The 19,117-nt window shown below is 39.5% G+C and overlaps 1 protein-coding gene across 1 annotated transcript in view; it reads right to left on the bottom strand.

The window, feature by feature from the left end:
• Dhc62b (Dynein heavy chain at 62B) overlaps nt 1-19,117 on the bottom strand; it is a 962,114-nt gene that overhangs the window by 929,607 nt on the left and 13,390 nt on the right. The gene's annotated exons all lie outside the window — the stretch shown is intronic.

Consider the following 19,117-nt stretch of genomic DNA (forward strand, 5'->3'; position numbering starts at 1 on the left):
AAGTTATAGCAAAAAAATGCAAAAATAGTTATTTCTCACACTAATGCAAGAAAAGCATCTTTATGAAAAAACTTTAATAAACCAGACAATTTTTGAGTGAAAAGGTGAAGTGCGGTTTTTGTCGGCAATTTTTTTTCCTGCATCCCATCGAAACCAGAATTTTTTCCGGTTCTTTCTCAAACACTTGTTAATTGCGATTTGTGAGACAATTATCTTATTTATTATGTATTTACTTAGAGATTTAAGAAAGTCTGGTGTAACTTTTTAAAAATAAGGTGATTTCTAGGAATTTTTTTTTAAGAAACAGTTCAATGGATTTTGTTAAAACTTTCAAAGTATTTTAATTAACATTTTAAAAAGTAGAACATTATTTTTTTATTATAAAAAAATGGCTGTAATAGAAGTTATAAAAATATTTCGCCGCGGTCTCGACATCGGGGTCGTCTATTGGCGTGCAGGATAGCGCCTATTGTACTTATTAAAACAAAATATGGAGAGATTTTATCTTTTTTGATAAGATTACGCTATAGATGAACCACATTATACAAAAAAGTGCAAAATTAAGGAAATGGCAGGACTTTGAAAAAAAGTTGCAATTTTGACCAAAAATGTTTGTCTTAATTCTGCAAAAAAATAATAAAATCTCACTAAAAGTACTAGTTCATCCAGAGGAGAATATATTTATCTACATGCTTGCACAGGGACAAGTCGATTGATCGAGTATTTTTTGAGTTATGCACGCCAATTTGAAAAAAATCGTTTCGGGAAAAACTCGTTTAAAGTTTTGGGTATTGAAAAGTAACAATTTTTGGAAACTTACAACTGTTTTGCGCTAGTCTGCTATTCCAAGCCCATACAACAATCCTTCTGCTTCCTCATATAAATATTGTAACTCAATTTGTTGCTCTTTTTTGAGCTGTTCGGGCTTTTCTTGTGTTGCTAAGGCTGCGGTACTCCTATCTCTTCAACCGCTTCGCATCGCAAATATCAGCGAAAAATTCACATTGTTCCAATAGTGATTTCTAGCGTTTCTATAATCTTTAATACGGCATAATAGCCGTCAGTGAAAATACCATATAAAAGCGACGATCTCAATAATCTTCATGTCGGAATTCAAATGTTTCGGAGCTGAGTACTCATTCTCTTTTTTACGTGACCAATACACTCATTTTTCACTACTTGAAAATATATTACACAAATAAACACAAATTACATGCTGATTCATAAATATCAACTCATGTTCGGAGCCTATTCATACAACGGACTAAGCGGACGAACGCGCCGCGCGCTCTCCGATATACCTGCGTGACTCGTAGCTATAAAATCGGTAGCCTCGGTAATACTTCGAATTTCGATCTGTAACTTCAGGAATATATTTTTCAGATGTATTACTATTGATTTATATATTTAGAAAAATCGATTTTTTTATCTTTAACACCAGGTTCCCCACTTAAATATGCAAGTTGAATTTATTTATTTCAAACTTTCTTTTTTGTACAGAAAGTTTTAAACCATATCTATTTTATAGTTTCAATCTTTTTCTCTTTTTATTGTGAAGTATACGCGTGGACAAGAGACGTGTTTGAAGTTCGGAGCGTTTAAAGAGCCAAAATTAAAATTTATTATTAACAAGTAAGCTTATAAAAAATGCTTGTATTTATACCAAAAATAGCCAATTTACGCTAAAAAAGTTCTTTTGAGCTAAAGAAATAACAAAACAACATATGTTCGGAATGCTCTCTATGTATATTTAAACTGGTTCACCACATAGTGGATCGTAGAGCCGCCGCACGGCGCAACAATCGCGAGAACTAAAAAAATCCAGGGAGACGGAAAAAAAGGACAGACAGTCTTAGGACCAAGATGGCGAAATAGGGTTTTTTGCCGCACACACACTCGAGTTATTGTTAGCGTGATAAAAAGACCAGTGCTCGCACCTCACCTCCAGGACTGCGATAATTGTATCCCACCGAGTCGAAGTTTTGTAATAAAGCATATAAAAATCAAAAGGAACACTCATTTTCTCGACCACGTCCTCGCGAAGCATTCTTACCGCGGGACCGCGTGGGGGGCACATGCCTCAAGATACCCAAGGTATCGAACAACATATTTAAAAATTTCTTACGTTGTTTTTGTGTTTTTGTGCTAAAAAATATAAATATAATGATATGCTTTAGGATCATCTATAATAGGAGAAGAATAATTTGTTCCGAAAACTCGGAAAAGTTCTATTTATCACTCTATTTCTGCATATGCGCATATATATTTGTTTGAATTTTGGTCTTTCATTACATTATAAATTTTATTTTAATTATTATTATATAATATCAAATAAGTTGTAAAATATTCTCGATTTCTGCTGCATTATTATTTTAAAAGAAATCAAAAACAGCACAGAAGAAACAATTCAAACAGTTAATGAAATATATACTTGAAAATCATACTTTTAGCATATGGATATCTCGTTGTCTTTCAGAAGCACACTTTTGTAAATATTAATATTTTTACCAATATATCTATATAAAATTTTTCTCGCTAATTATAAGATAAAATCTATTTTGTATGTACTTTTATATTAATGTATTGATTATGAAAAACTAATAGTAAATTAAATACAATTATATTAATGCATCTTATCGGCAGAGCAGAATAATAAACGAATATTTTTTTTCTATTATAATCTCAAAGCACGCCAGTGTTTATATTTTTTAGCACAAAATGCAAAGATTATTGTGATAAAATTTAAAGAAATATAAGTGATGGGCATACAGGAAAATATTGCAATAAATCTTTCGTACCTTGTTTTTTGACAAATTATTTTTTTAAGTGTTCCCAAAGCATGCCATAATATTTGTTTTTTAGCACAAAACGCAAAAATAACCGTGAAGAACTTTTAAATATGTATATGGCAATTTCGACGTTTTTTAATTGTTTAATTTTTTTATTTCAAAAAAACTTTTTTATTATAAATTTGTTATTTTAGATATGAATAGAAGCATTTCTTTTAAACCTTAAACTTCAGCCATGGTGAGAGATAGGCTATGCTGCTTCCTTTGCACCCTCATCCTGATAGAAACTAACTTAATCCAAAACTAGTTCTGATTTTAAATTAAAATTAAGTATGGGTTTGTCCCATCGTCATATGTAAATGGAGCTGGAACCTCTGATGCATAAGAACTAAGGCAGATTAAATCTGGCGGGGAGGGGGGGGAAGGAGGGTTCAGTAGGTATTGCCCGGCCGTTCGTTTAGGTCGGGTTAAACCTTACACACGCTCTGAGGCCAGGATACGGTGCTTAAATGCATTTTCCTTTCCAGTCGACCGAAAAAACAAAAGATAGGTTAGGTTATAGAATTTTTACTAGTTGGGGATGTAGGGGGAAGTGTATAGGCTCTTCGTCGTCCATGAATCTGCTAAGATTATGTTCTTAAATATTCAAAAATTACGTGCAATTCATGAAAGTTTTTTGTTTATAACTTTTTAATAAACAACAACTAAAATTTTTTTGTGATTACACAAAGTAGTGATCTAGTCGATGTATGTCAAAGTTAAAACAATTCAACTTAGCTATCCTATTCTAAACATTTACTATGTATAAAGAATTATGATAGAGCATACGCAAGCGATGTCAGTAAACGGCGATCTACTTATCTCTTTGTATTTAATCTTGTAAATGACAATCTTTGATATTCGAGATTCGAATGGTTTTCACAAAAATTTCAACGGTATTTGCTAAATCAAAACAAGAGTGAGTCTAAACAGCGCGTTCAGCCGATCGGTGCGTGTTTGTGCATTGTCCTTCAAAATGAAAAACTTTTGACAAACAACTAGACTCTTGAACAATCTGTGCACTGATACCAGAATTGAGACGCAAACAACACGACTCCGTAATGATGGTGATACACACACAAGCGTAAACCGTGTACATGTAATGCGCAGAGCACTCTGCTTACACAATTTACGCTTGTATGTTTATCCCCACCATTACGGAGTCGTGTTGCTCGCGTCTTAATTCTGGCATCAGCATCACTAGATCTGTGGCACAAAACCTTTATTGTTGACATTGGCAAAGCGCGAGTTTCTGCAATTATTCAAGTCAGTCTATCTGCGATGACGATTCGAGTTGGTCAAAAACTCGCTGATCTTCAATAATGTCGTTATTCTCACTCGTGTCGTTATAGTTGTAATCGTCTCAATTCCCAACAAAGGTCTCGCTTGCGATTGCTATTCAAATTATCGCTGCGATCAGTTATTCAGTTTTTTAAATTTTGTTGGTGCAATATTGTTATTATTAAAGTGAAAATTGTGGAGTTCGAGAGTTGGCGATCGTTAACCGTATCGCGAATGTTTTCTGCCTCGCACGCAAAATCTTCGGATGAGATATTTTATTTTTTATATCAAAATATGTGAGATTAAAATATAAAATAACTCAAAAAGTACTTAATAAAAAAATATTTTATTATAGTGTTTTCTCGAAAAGCTCTTGAGATAAGCTACAAGAATATGCAATAAAAAATGGGGCGTTCCATTTAAGAAAACATCGATCACATTGACTTGGCCCACTCAAGGTCAAGTTTATATTTTCATCATATGTCCCCCTCTGAACCATACAACTTTTGTTTGAAACATCTTTGCTGAAAATGCTTCGTTGAAGAATTATCAAGGTGCGTTTTTTTTAAATGAGACACCCTGTATATATATACATATATGTATATGTATTATATACATATATACAAGGTGTTCGATAATTTTTGACACCGAAAATGTGAAAGTAGATTGGCTCAAACTGAGTCGAAAAGTCCTGAACCATTTTTTTTTATAACGCTTAATAAAGAGTTATTATTGAGTGAAGTCTGGCTAATCAGTATGTGTGTGAAGTTAGCATCTCAAGTATTAGCATCTCACAAATAAACTTCATATTAACTAGCATCCAGCATAGTTCCATAGTTCTTGATAGGTTTTAACAATAGTTCCGTCTAATTTACTATTAAAATCTTTTTTTTAAGAAATGAGATGCTAACTTCCGGTAACATCTGATAGCATCTCATCGTATTTCGAATATTTGATCATGGGGGAGTAGGATTCCGTGGAGTTTTACAGCCTAGACACATTCTGTCAATAGTTCTGACGATTAAATTCTGTAGAAAGTAATTTATCGTCATAAAACCCATCTAATCCGCGCTACTGGCACCTTACTTTCAAAAATCGGAAGTTTTACTAACAGTTCTATTTGCTTCCTAAAGAGTTCTGTCGATAAGTATTAGCTCGAAACTGTAAAACCAAAAATGGAAAAGTTTTGGCCACTTTTAGTCATACGCTCTTAAAAAATTTCTAGGTCCCGAGGGGTTGATATTTTTTTCGAATTTTCGAAGTTCTAATGGTAGTTCTATTTGCATCCCGAAGAGTTCTATCGATAAGTATTAAGGCCCGAAGCTGTAAAACCAAAAATGAAAAAGTTCTGGCCACTTTTAGTCATACGCTCTTAAAAAATTTCTAGGTCCCGAAGGGTTGATATTTTTTTCTAATTTTCGAAGTTCTAATGGTAGTTCTATTTGCATCCCGAAGAGTTCTATCGATAAGTATTAAGGCCCGAAGCTGTAAAACCAAAAATAAAAGAGTTCTGGCTACTTTTAGTTATACGCTCTTAAAAAATTTAGCACCGGGCCCAAGCGTGCCATATTTACGTATGTGGTATCGAGTGGCGCGTCACACTCTCCCCACTTTGTCCACCTATGCGCCGTGCGCAGCCGTAGATATTCTCTCCCTGGAATATAGAACTGGTCCCATGTGTGCACAGCACTTGTCTCACACACTGTACGCACCCAGCTACAACGATCCCCACCACTTCTCTCTGTCTTGATGCGTGCATACTCGCATTTGTTCCGTTAAGCGGGCATAAATGCGCTCTTCTTACTAAGGATTACGATGTCGATTATCTCATTTTTTATGCAGCTACATGATCTTTACTAACTTATATCGCATTTGATCTCTACGAAATTTATAGAAATCATTATTTCTTCATATGATTATTACCATTTACTTCTTCTTTTTTTCTATTAGCTATTACGAAAAGATACTCTCAGGAATCCCGTCTAAAATTCGTGAAATTTTACCAATACCAAGAGGTTTCAGAAATCTATTTTTGACATAATTACAAAACAATCTTTTGGTTTGTATATATTATATCTTCATTCGTATCGTCATACACGTTTTTTCGCCTTGATTTGTGATAAAAAAAAATTTGTGATTTCCTCTAAAAGTATATGTAGAAAATATTATCTCGGAGTTTAGATTGAATATATCATACGTTAACAGAATGCCTTACGACAAACTTATATTAGAAGAGATTTTGCTGCAGAATGATTGCCGAACTCTTGATGTTAACGGCAAAATCTTACCTCCATCGAATCTAGTTTATCGCCTTGTTGCCAATCGTATGGCATTATGTGGTTCATATATTGACCCACGTCACGTATATACGATTGTCAATGAGAATCGCAGTGGATTCAGGACATTAATTGCGGCGACATATACAATCGATCCAGAAGGAGACATTAGTAACAGTTCTGATTCAAATATCGACTCGAGTTGCAACTTATCGGAGAGTGCATACTCTAAGAAAATAAGATTAATTCTATCTGCTCAAAAATGGTTGGAAATTAGTCCCAAAAAAAAAATTTCTAGTGGACGAATTTACTGGAAATTGCAAGAAGGTTGGGCTGATGTCATCGCTGAGCGAATATGCCAGCAGCATGGATCGGTGAACTGTGCATTTTCTTTTAAAAACAATTTAGTAACTCCATCTGCTACTGCAGAGATCTACGCAAAGTTTATTGGTTATTGCACCGAGTGCAAAGCTAAAATAACCGGTCGATTGCAGAATGCGCCAACGAGAGACGTTGACGTGATATTTTCATGTCGCATAGAAAATATTCGATCTCATCTTCACACAGGCAAAAAAAAAGACAATTGAGAGGCAAACGTCGTGAGAAAGTGGCCAATCAATTGATAGAACAACGAAAAGATGCAGTCACTTTCCAGCGAGACGAAGCAAAACGTATGAAGAAGTTTGGAGGAAAAAATCTGCCAATCGTGCCGAATGCTGCTACCCTACGCAAAGCAAAGGAGCAGCAATTGCTCAAGTTACTCGGGTTGGAATTCGTCAATCCTCCGATCAATCTACTTCAACAAGCAAAATATGGAAAATATGCGGGTTCTATTCACAGCATTAGTTTACTAAAATTTTATTGCATGTATTGGTCACCGGAACAGCAGCAAATCTATACTGCTCAGTGCAAAAAAAATCCAAGTGCTGTTCTAACGATCGATGCAAGGAGGTATAGCGAAACGGGCAACAAAGCACGAATCACACGTATTTCTATACCAATGCATGGTAATAACTAAAGAAGGTAACGTACCAGTTTTTCAGATGGTATCTGCTGACCAAAGATCGTTTTTGATTGCGCATTTTTTACGATTTATTTTGATAAAGGGTGCGCCCCGGCCCCCTATAGTCGTATGTGACTTTGGGCGTTCTTTGGTAAATGCCGTTGCGGAAGTATTTGGCAGATGTAACAATTTGCCAGATTATTTACAAAAATGCTACAATGTTATTGTACAAGGTTCTCCTGTGATACCAGCGTCATATATAAGGTTCGATGTAAGTCACTTTATTGCTATGGTGTCTCGATGGAAATGCTTTAACAGAAAATTAGGCGCAGCACGACAATTCTATATACGATGTATTTCTCAAGCATATCAAATGCGAGATTTTGAGGTGTTGACCTATTTTATTGAATCAGTGCTGGCCGTATCATTAAGTGAATCGATCGGCAACACGAACGATGGAGTGCCAGTGCCAGCTGAAGTACGTATACAAGCTCTCAATAAGACAATTCAAGGAATTCCTTTGAGGGAGATTGAAGATAATGTCGAAGAAGCTAATGAGGATGAGGTTAGCGAGAGTAGCGATGGAGAAGACGACACCATTGATACAGACTGGCAGATGTGGGCGAACACAATATACTGTAATGCGGAAGATATTGGCAGAAGATCGAAAAATGGTAGTATAATTAACGCGTGTTTTAATCCTGATTTTGCTCGTTGCCTGAAAAAGCAATTAATTTCGTATCTGCCGCTTTGGACCGGCATTATGCGATGTTATTTCGAAAGAAGTTCAATAATAGCAACGTCCTCATCGGTCGAGTCAGAGTTTGCCGATTTGAAACGCCGTGCGTTTGACATTAAATTGCCAATGCGCATTGATAAGTTCGTTCTCCATCATTTGGACTATCTTGATAGCAAAGTAAAACTGGCTTCTAACGAACAAGATCTGCCATCAATAGAAGAAAAAAATTTAAAAGGCAAAAAGATTACTAATAAGGATAAATCTGAATCAGGCATCCAAAGTTCTCGAGAATTCGAATTCAATTCTACAGTCAGTGGGTTGAATATAACATCTGATAACGAGTCACACAGAGATATGGGAAACACCAAACATGGTAATGAAATGAACATATCGCACAATGATAGCGAAATTTCTCCAATTGGACATGGAGGGCTAAAATGGACAGAAAGCTCCAGTAAAAATTTATCGAATTTGATCAACGAGACCGATGCTGAGGACAGTTTGATAAATGATCCCTTTATGGATGACAAAGACATCCAATCGAGTACAGCTAATGATTGCAATATTTGGAATACGTGTGAGGATTGGCGTGGGAAAGCCGAAAAGGAATCGAAAAGAATCGCTGAACCAAAAGAATCCCCAATCAAGAAAAGAGCAAAACCTTCATACTTGGATACATGCCCAGAATGGGAATATATTAAAGATACAAAGGTCTCGAGGCTTCCAGCATTTAAAAATGGCTTATTTTGCGAACCTGTAATTATGGGAAAGCTTAGGCTTAATTTACAAAAAACTTGTGCGTTCGATTCGCTCTTTCAAGTGATCATGAGCGCGATGGCATCAAATCGAGTCTATTGCAAAATACTCGAAAAATCTACCAATCAGACCATACAATTAGCTTTGAAAATATTAACAGACAAACAAAAACTCACGACGGTCGATTACCGAGAAAGAGCGGACATACTTTCCAAAATAGAATTGTTCAAAATGGAATCGTTTACAAGGACAATAAAACGAATGGATACTGAGTGTAACGTAGCTCATTTAGCTCAATATATTCTTAGTGATATACCAAGTCACAAAACAAAAGTTCTTTGCCAATGCGGATATAACTTTGACACGCAAAACATTACTCTCAGCATCAATGTTGACTTAATACTGTGTCAAGGTTTCGGTTTCATGCAGCAAGCAATAGATGACGGATATAAAACAAAACGGACATGTCGAAAATGTAGAACGCTCATCGAGGATGAAATCGAATATGGGCCGCACATGATCATCGATACAACTATCGTAACTGATGACAGGTATATGACCAGAAATAAAGATCTTCGTCATACACTTAATTCAATTACGAAAATTGTCGAAATAAAGAATAGAATCTATTCATTAGCTGGTATTGTAAGTTGGTCAGCAGGACACTATATCGGGTACGCGAAATCTGGTATGTACTGGCACGAGTACAACGATGTGGGACCAACTCGTAAAAGCATTAATCCGAGCAAAATAATTCAACCCCATCTGATTTTGTATGTGTTTTCAGATGAAAAACCTTAACAAAAATCGATAACGAGACCAAGACTGCAAATTTTCTATTACTTTTAAAATTCATTATAAAAAAAAAATATATAAATAAATAAAAAATACAAAAAAAATAAATAGCAAAAAAATACAAAAAAATATTAAAACAAAAAATACAAAAAAAAATAAAATATATAAAAACAAAAAATACAAAAAAAATGGAGCCAAGTCTTACCACGTCCCCGTTGTTGGTTCCGGGTAATTCTAAGAGTAAGAGAAATTTTTTAAGAGTGTATAACAAAAGTGGCCAGAACTTTTTCATTTTTGGTTTTACAGCTTCGGACCTTAATACTTATCGATAGAACTCTTCGGGATGCAAATAGAACTACCATTAGAACTTCGAAAATTCGAAAAAAATATCAACCCCTCGGGACCTAGAAATTTTTTAAGAGCGTATGACTAAAAGTGGCCAGAACTTTTCCATTTTTGGTTTTACAGTTTCGAGCTAATACTTATCGACAGAACTCTTTAGGAAGCAAATAGAACTGTTAGTAAAACTTCCGATTTTTGAAAGTAAGGTGCCAGTAGCGCGGATTAGATGGGTTTTATGACGATAAATTACTTTCTACAGAATTTAATCGTCAGAACTATTGACAGAATGTGTCTAGGCTGTAAAACTCCACGGAATCCTACTCCCCCATGATCAAATATTCGAAATACGATGAGATGCTATCAGATGTTACCGGAAGTTAGCATCTCATTTCTTAAAAAAAAGATTTTAATAGTAAATTAGACGGAACTATTGTTAAAACCTATCAAGAACTATGGAACTATGCTGGATGCTAGTTAATATGAAGTTTATTTGTGAGATGCTAATACTTGAGATGCTAACTTCACACACATCTTCTCTCCTGACTCAAAACCTCGTTAACCCCTCGGTCCGTCTTACAGTTTATTATTATTAGCTATACTTTGTACAAAACTTTAGAGATACAAGGCGAGTTGCGTAACCGCTCGGTGAAGTGTTCCAATTTGCCTAGTTCCTGTGCGTCCGATCTTGAGAAAGACAGGGCGCCAATGCATTCTAACTTATCCTAAACCCTAAGAAGGACTAGCTCGTGGTGATGATGTGCGGCCGCGGCGGAATGCGCTCTTAAGGGCATTCTATAATGGAAGTAAGCAGTACAGAGTGAGGAGTAAGATATTAAAAGTTGGTTTTAAGAGCAAATGGGAATTGCCCATTTCGTTACTTCCGGTCTTTACGTCACTAAAAATAGTATACTCTACTATTCCTACAGCCTTGTTACTGCCATTGTAGATTGCCCTTTATGTGCTACGCGGACAAGACTCGATATACTATGCTATGTAGACAGGACTTGACGTAATACATTAAGGGCTAATTTTATCAAGTTCGGTTAGATGAACCGATGGTTAAAATTAGCAGGGTTTCAACTGAAATGATACAAATATTTGATTTTCTTTTATCTCTATTTTCTATTGACCATACTGCTAATTTTAACCGTCAGTTCATCTAACCGGACTTGGTGAAATTGGCCTTAAGCGGACAAGACTTGACTGGCTCTTGGCCGTAAATGAGACGCGGTCTTATATACTATGTAGATAGACTCGATATACTAGGCTAGGCGGAGAATACTGGTGGTCGCCCGGGACCAAGACGCGAGATTCGATGCTAGACGGACAACCGATAAGCTGGTGGATCGCGCTCGCGGTCTGGTGCGCTGGTCTGGAAGCGGGGGCGACGAGAAGAGCACTCCCCGCCGCAGGCAGGATCGGCCGCCGAGAGCACTCACACTTCGGATCGGAGGTGGGTGATGCAAAGGAGAGCGCTTTCTTGCATCAACAGGACTGGATGCCGAAAGCATTCGGCCGAGAGCGAGAGCACTCACTCCTTAGACCAAATAGTCAGAAGAGGATCGATATCAGGATTCGGTTTGCTGGAGACCCAGAGAGCACTCTGTGGTTTTAAGCGTTAAGACGATCGGGACCGGGATCAGTGATGCCAGAATGTTCACGCTAACAACACGCAACCATAGTAGAAGATACGTACCCAAACGAAAACTATGTACATGTAATGCGCAGAGCGTTTTGCCGGGACTGGTATTGTTTGCTATGTCGAGCCGGCTTATGTACCCGGCCGGTGGTTCCCCCACGTTCTCTCGTGCCGCGTAGTAGAGACGCGTAGTGAGGGCGTTGCTACGCAACAGCGACGCGGCGGAAATCGTAATTCATGGGTGAATTAAGATGGCGCCAAGCGCCGGCCTTGTTGCGGACAGAGGGATGTCCGCGAGGCTTTAGTAACGATTCTGCCGTTACAAGTGTGGTCTTAAATCGTCGTTAAGCTGTAATAAACCGCTTTCGCGAGGCGGTCGTGGATAACTCGGTCGGGATCCGGGGCTCGTGAAAGGGTATCAAAAGACGAACGAAAGCTACGTGAGGTAGAATATAATTTATTTGCGTGTAAGAATGTGTGTATACAGAGTGAGTGTATGTGTATAAACGCTGTATGGGTGTGAGCGTGTGCGCTTGTGTGTGAGTGAGATGATAAGCGAGCGAGTGCGTGTGCGAACGTGTAATATCTAAGTATGATGTACAATGTATTAAAAGTATGTGGATGCGAACGTATAATATCTAAGTAATATGTACAATGTGTCGACAGTATATGTGTGAGGCGAATGACGTTGTGTGTGCGACAAGATGCACTCGTGTATGTGTGAGTGTCGGAATCGGTTAGCGGAGTCGTCGTGTCGGTCGCGGTGCATCCGAATTATATGCACGGATGCGCGGCGCGAAGCGCGATTTCGGCGATTCGATATAATATCGATCACGCGAGCGGATCTGGATTTTGGCAGAGGCCGCTAACTACCGAGCGGTAATTTCGGTCGGGCCGGTGGGCGGTCCTTAGACGCGCCTGTATTGATTCGATTGCGTCGATCGATGTCGCGGCAGGATTAGATCCTCCCTCTTGAGCGGGACTTAGCGCGCCGTATTAATGGCGAGTCTGATCACGGCAATGACGGTCGCGGAATTACTGCTGGTTCGCGGATAACGTAGTATGGTTTCGTCCGGGATGGTTTTCCCCGTGGAATGCAGAAGTGCAACGGCCGACGAGAACACCCGTCAATGGCAGGGAACTCCCTACCACTGGATGATCGCCGTTGCACTTAGGTGGACGGATTCGTGCGAGGTGTCGAGAACTCCCCACGGAGGCTGAGTACGCCCAACCTCGTGTTCCTCGGTCGTAGAAATTTGAAGGATCGCTCTCAAAGATGCCGCAAACTCTCGGCGGAGGCTGGGTACTCCCAACCCCGTCTTCTCTCTCGTTGAGCGGTTTCTAGGATCGTAGCAGGTTTCCAGGCGTCTTATAGACTCTGGCGGTTGCGGAAGATCTGGTCTCGAGATGTAAAATGTGCTCTTATTTATACCGCTTTTCCGGCGGGTGCGCGTGCGTAATATGCCTGATTGTTTTAAGGCATATTGTTTAATGTTGAACCGCCGCGCGCGACTCGGGCGGTTTCGGGAACGGTCGGTACGGTTACCCGAGCGCGGCGACAACCCCGGTAAACAACGCGTCTTAAACGGCGGTTATAAATTCGAACCGTTTCTATCTCTTAAAAATAGGCGCTCGGCGCCTCCGCATTATGCCCGACCGGTGTTTGTCGGGCGGCGGACTTCCGGCGGACCGACGGCCGGGTAACGGTGGAGGGATGCATCGTTACAAAGCCCGCATCAGACTACGCATTAAAGATTGAGATTCAAGATTCAAGATTGAAATTTGATCAATCAGAATAAAGCAATGCTCGGATTTAGTTGCACATTTCGGCCCGATTCCGTGGCTTACGCTTATTGCCCTCCACTCACCGCTCGTGCATTAGCGACGAGTCATCATGACAACAGCGAACGATTCTTGGCTATTTCTCAAAGTTTATTTCTTCGCATCAAAGAGATTGGGATCGTTGGGTACCAATGTTTTTATTGGCTTATCGTTCTACTAAATATGAAACCACTAAGATTTCTCGGAGACTTTAGCTCGAAATTTGCGTTTACCTTTGGATTTGTTGCGAAGAATTCCTCCTGGGGAAGAGAATCATTTATCTAACAAAGATTACATTTTAGATTTGAAGAAAAAGTTGGATGTGATTCATGAGACTGTTCGTGAGGCAGTTAATATCAAATCGGAAAAAGTAAGATTTGCTTATAATCGGAAGGCTAGAAAAATCGATTTCACGGTTGGTCAAAAGGTTTGTTTTTATAATCCTCGACGTGAAAAGGGCAAAACTCCGAAATTGCAAACTTGTTGGGAAAGTATTTTAATTTATAAAGTGATTAAAATATTAAGTGATGTGGTATATTGTATTCAGAAATCGTACAGACACAGAAAAAAGATAGTACATGCAGACAGGTTAGCTTCGTTTTATGAAAGACATTTAAATAATAGTATTGTTAGTCGAAATGAGTCATATTTTAATTATTTGAAAGTGTTTATATAAAAATATAGTATTTATTAAAATTGTTTATTTCTATGAATTAATTTCCTTCTCAAGGGGTGAGAAGATAATGGACGTGAAGAGGAGTTAGAAAAAGAGATATGGAGAAACTCCTAATCTTAGAGAATAACGGACGTGAAGAAGAGTTAGAAAGAAAGATATGGAAAAAATCCTGATCTCAGAAGACTGCCTCACCCGCGGTTTTTGATCCATGGTTTTCCCTTCGGATCGTAGGGCGAATGCCGAGGCAGAGACTTGAGGAGTTTTTAGGACGTTGAGACCCCCTCTTGTCTGAAGATTTTCCTAGTTTTTCAGTTTCCAGAAGAAGCAATGGAATGAAATCGGCGTGCAGTTCAGTAACCTAAGCAGCAGTTCGGAGTAGAACAGGAATTCACACCAAAAATACTGGAACTGGTATTTTGAAGAGGCATGCATTTCGGTAACCTGAACAACAATTCGGGGTAGAACAGAAAGTTACATCAGAAACTTTGGAATTGATATTTTGAAGAAACTTAGGATTTTCTTGTTATCCTTTTGCATTGATCGGGACGGCAATCTTAGAAGAGGGGGAGTAATGTTACGTTCCTGCGTCGCGTTATAGGCAATCAATCTGAAGCGAGATCATAGAGGAGGATCGTCTCCAAGAGGTTGTCATGGAATGTTGATAAACGGCAGTCATGTCAGACATTGTGTAGCTGTCTTGCAGTACAGCTGTATTTGAGACATCTCCGTCTCCTACATTCGAACTCGTTTATTACGTTGTTGTATTGTTGTTCTAATAAAGTTATTCCTATTTTTTAAACGAGTGTTATTTTATTTGCTCAAATACGGATGTAACGCGGTGTGCATGTGTAAAGCGATTGCATAGCGAGCTTCGATTAATTTCGTACCAGCAGACGCAACAATATGGAAAACTCAAATATGTATGTATATACAGGGTGTTTCAGAACAACCTTCCATCCTTAAAATGACGTATTCCTGATATGATTCTAAGACGATCTTTCCTTTACCAAAATTTGAATTAAAGCGTAACTTTTGAGTTATAAGCAAAAATAGTTAGTAAATCACGCGTCGAGTACAGAAAACAGGCAGGAGCGGTGCAACGCGTCGCAACTAACTGTCCAACGCGTGACTACCACCGCATGAGTCGCTAACTATTTTATCTTATAACATAAAATTATGCTTTATATAAAATTTTAGTAAAGAAAATGTCTTAGAATTACGTCAGGAATATGTATTTCTTAAAATAACGTCACTTTAGCGCAAGTTATTCCGGATCGCCGCTCGTCGAATGCTGCGATCAGCTGATTGCTACACGCGATGTGTGTATGGTGGAGTGTGTGCGTAAAAGGAAAGAAGAGACAGATAGAAACAGAGAGAAAGAGAGAGAGAGGATGAGGAAGGGAAGGAGGTAATAAGGGAGAGACGTTTATACACACACACGCACGTACGCATACACTTTTTTTCTCGCTCTCTTTCTCTCTTTTACACAACACTTATACACTCTCTCATTCGGTCACTTATTCACGCACTCACTCACTCACCTGCTCACTCACAGCGTAGCAAATCTTCATACTACGTATTATCGTTAACTACTGCACGATTATTATTTAGCGATGGACCGCAAGGACTGCGCGATCACATTGTTACGTTGCCTAGCGATGCGAACAATGCGACATGTACCGTGCAAGTTGCGACGTGCGTGTGGCGCGTGGCGCATGATTGACACGAGATAAGACGAATGATCTTCTAAAACCTTCGCATTACGAATGTGGTTGAAAACATGAAACGTATAATGACATACTTAAAAAAATTACTTAGTTATCATAATTAATAACTATTTCTAAATAATTATTTTAAAAAGCATGTATTATACGTTATTACGTTTTCGAAATTATTGCATTCACGATGCAAAAGTTTCAGTCAATCGCAAGATCGCAAGAATAATGTAATTAATAAATTATACTTGGAAAAATGCCAAAAGAAAGAGAAGCGACGATAATCGTCGACGACGAAGAAAGCAAAGTCAACAGGATAGCAGTAAGAATTCCACCATTCTGGCCAGAAGAACCAGAATTATGGTTCGCACAATTAGAGGGGCAATTCTCGCTATGCGGAGTAACACAAGACGAAGCCAGATACGCATACGTACTATCGAAAATAGAGCCAAGACAAGCACGGGAAATTAAGGACGTGATAACACACCCGCCAGCGCATCACAAATATGAGGCAATAAAAAAAGCACTCATACAAAGGCTGACAGACTCTCACGAAACCAGGATAAAACAGTTGCTGGAACGCGAAGAGCTGGGCGACCGCAGGCCATCACAATTTCTCCGGCACCTCGACACACTGGCAGGCACAACAGTACCGAACGAGCTGCTAAGAGCTCTCTGGCTCGGGCGACTACCACAACACATGCAGGCCATATTAGCGACACGCAGCAACGACGACTTGGAGGAAGTAGCAGAGCAAGCAGATCAAATCCACGAAATCGGCAACAGCAAGGCGTTGATATTCGCAACATCCGCGGAAACAACGAACAAAAAGCCGTGGGAAGAACAAATACAAGCTCTCAGCAGACAAGTCGCCGCACTGACTACGCAGATGGCAAACGCAACTAAACGATGAGACCGAGAAAGAGGCAGAAGCCGGCAGAGAAACCGCTCGGAAAACAGAGCACGAAGCAAAACCCCCAGGCAAGAGGGCGTATGCTTTTACCACCAACGCTTCGGAGAAAAAGCACGAAAATGCACACAACCATGCACATATAAAAAAACGAGGAGGGCAGTCGCTAATGGCGGCCAGCGACGCTAACCCGAAACCCAGCCGCTTGTTTGTGACAGACTGTATCTCGAAAACGAGATACTTCATAGACACCGGATCGGACGTCAGCGTCTACCCACACACAATGATGCAAAAGAAACAGCGAGAGGAGGCATACGAACTCTACGCAGCAAATGGCACAAAAATCGCAACATATGGCTACACAACGATAAAATCCAATTTCGGTCTACGAAGGGAGTTTCCATGGCGGTTCATCATCGCCAACGTCACGCAGCCGATTATAGGATCAGACTTCCTCTCGCATTACCACCTGCTCCCGGATATCCGAAGAAAAAAATTGATCGACGGAAAAACCGGACTGATTGTTCCAGGAGCAACCAGCAACAGCGAGATAGGCTCCATAAAAGCAGTGCGGAGCAACACGAAGTATCACCACGTAATATCGGAGTTCCTGAGCATAACGCAACCAACGAGAATGAGAAGGACGGAAAAACATACCACAAGGCATTGCATAAAAACAACAACGGGACAACCGGAAGCATGCCATCCACGCAGACTAGCACCAGACAAGCTGCAAGCCGCAAAAGCAGAATTCGACCTGCTGTTACAAGACGGAATCATACGGCCATCAAAAAGTCCATGGGCAGCACCACTACACATAGTGCCCAAGAAAAGTAATGCATGGAGACCATGCGGGGATTACCGAAGGCTCAAGAACAACGCCGGATCGATACCCAATACCGCATATCGAGAACTTCGCACAAACACTACATAATAAAAAAATCTTCACTACTATCGATCTTGTACGGGCATATAACCAAATACCCGTACACCCGTTGGATATAGCAAAAACGGCGATAACAACACCCTTCGGATTGTTTGAATTCGTATTCATGCCGTTCGGCCTACGAAACGCATCACAGACATTTCAACGCTTCATAAACGAAGTATTACACGGGTTGGATTTTTGCTACGGCTATATAGATGACATCCTCATAGCATCAGCCACGCAAGAGGAACATGAAGACCACCTATGACAACTCTTCACAAGGCTAGACGCATATGGCATCCAAATAAACACAAACAAATGCATCTTTGGGGACAACGAAGTAAAATTCTTCGGCTATCTCGTTTCGGAAAAAGGAACAAGGCCTTTACCGGAAAAAGTAGAAACTATACAAAGTTTCCCAAAACCAACCAACGTCAAACAACTACGACAATTCCTGGGAACAATCAATTTCTACCGGCGATTCATCCCAGGAGCCGCAAAGGACCAGGCCACGTTGAACGACGACTCAAGGGCCCAAAAATGAAAGGAAAAATTCCGATCATATGGACAAACGAGTTAGAACAGGCATTCGACAACTGCAAGAACAGCCTCGCTAGAGCCACTCTTCTGATACATCCGGACCCTTCAGCAGAGCTGGCGCTGACAACCGACGCATCGGACACAGCAATAGAAGCGGTACTGCAACGGACACAAGAAGGATGGCAACCGTTGACGTTTCTAAGCAAAAAGCTCAACCAAGCGCAGACGAAATACAGCCCATACGATCGGGAGCTATTGGCGGTGTATACGGCTATTAAACATTTCAGACACATGGTAGAAGGAAGAAAGTTTACAATCTACACCGACCATAAACCCATCATATACGCCTTCAACCAAGATCCACTGCGCAACTCTCCACGACAGGCCCGCCACCTCGATTACATAGGATAGTTCTCCACCGACATCCGACATGTATCCGGCAAAAACAACACAGTAGCGGATGCACTATCAAGAGTAGAGGAGATACACAAGACGGTCGGAAACGAAGAATTAGCAACAGCACAGAAAGACGATGAAGAATTGCAAATAATCCTAGCTGCTTTAATATTTTGTAGTTGCCACTTCGAAACATATTTCGCATTTTGTAAAGCAGCATCATAGGATTTCGTTTTAATCAATGCAGCTATCAAATTATTATAAACTTTTATATAATCCTCTAATGAAATCTGCAATTTAGCATCACTAACCGACCTTTCTTCCTTACTTTCATTCATTTGTACTATTTATTGTCGATGATAGATATTCTAATGCTCTCCGATAACATTATATTACAAAAGACAGCTCCCTCTATCCGAATATACTATCAATTTCCACATTTCCCATGTCCCATTGCTTTAAAAAAATAAGT

Source organism: Polyergus mexicanus, unplaced genomic scaffold (genome assembly GCF_030449975.1).
Source record: "Polyergus mexicanus isolate NDT 795.1 unplaced genomic scaffold, iyPolMexi1.0 SCAF_10, whole genome shotgun sequence".
Classification (NCBI taxonomy): Eukaryota; Metazoa; Arthropoda; class Insecta; order Hymenoptera; family Formicidae; genus Polyergus; species Polyergus mexicanus.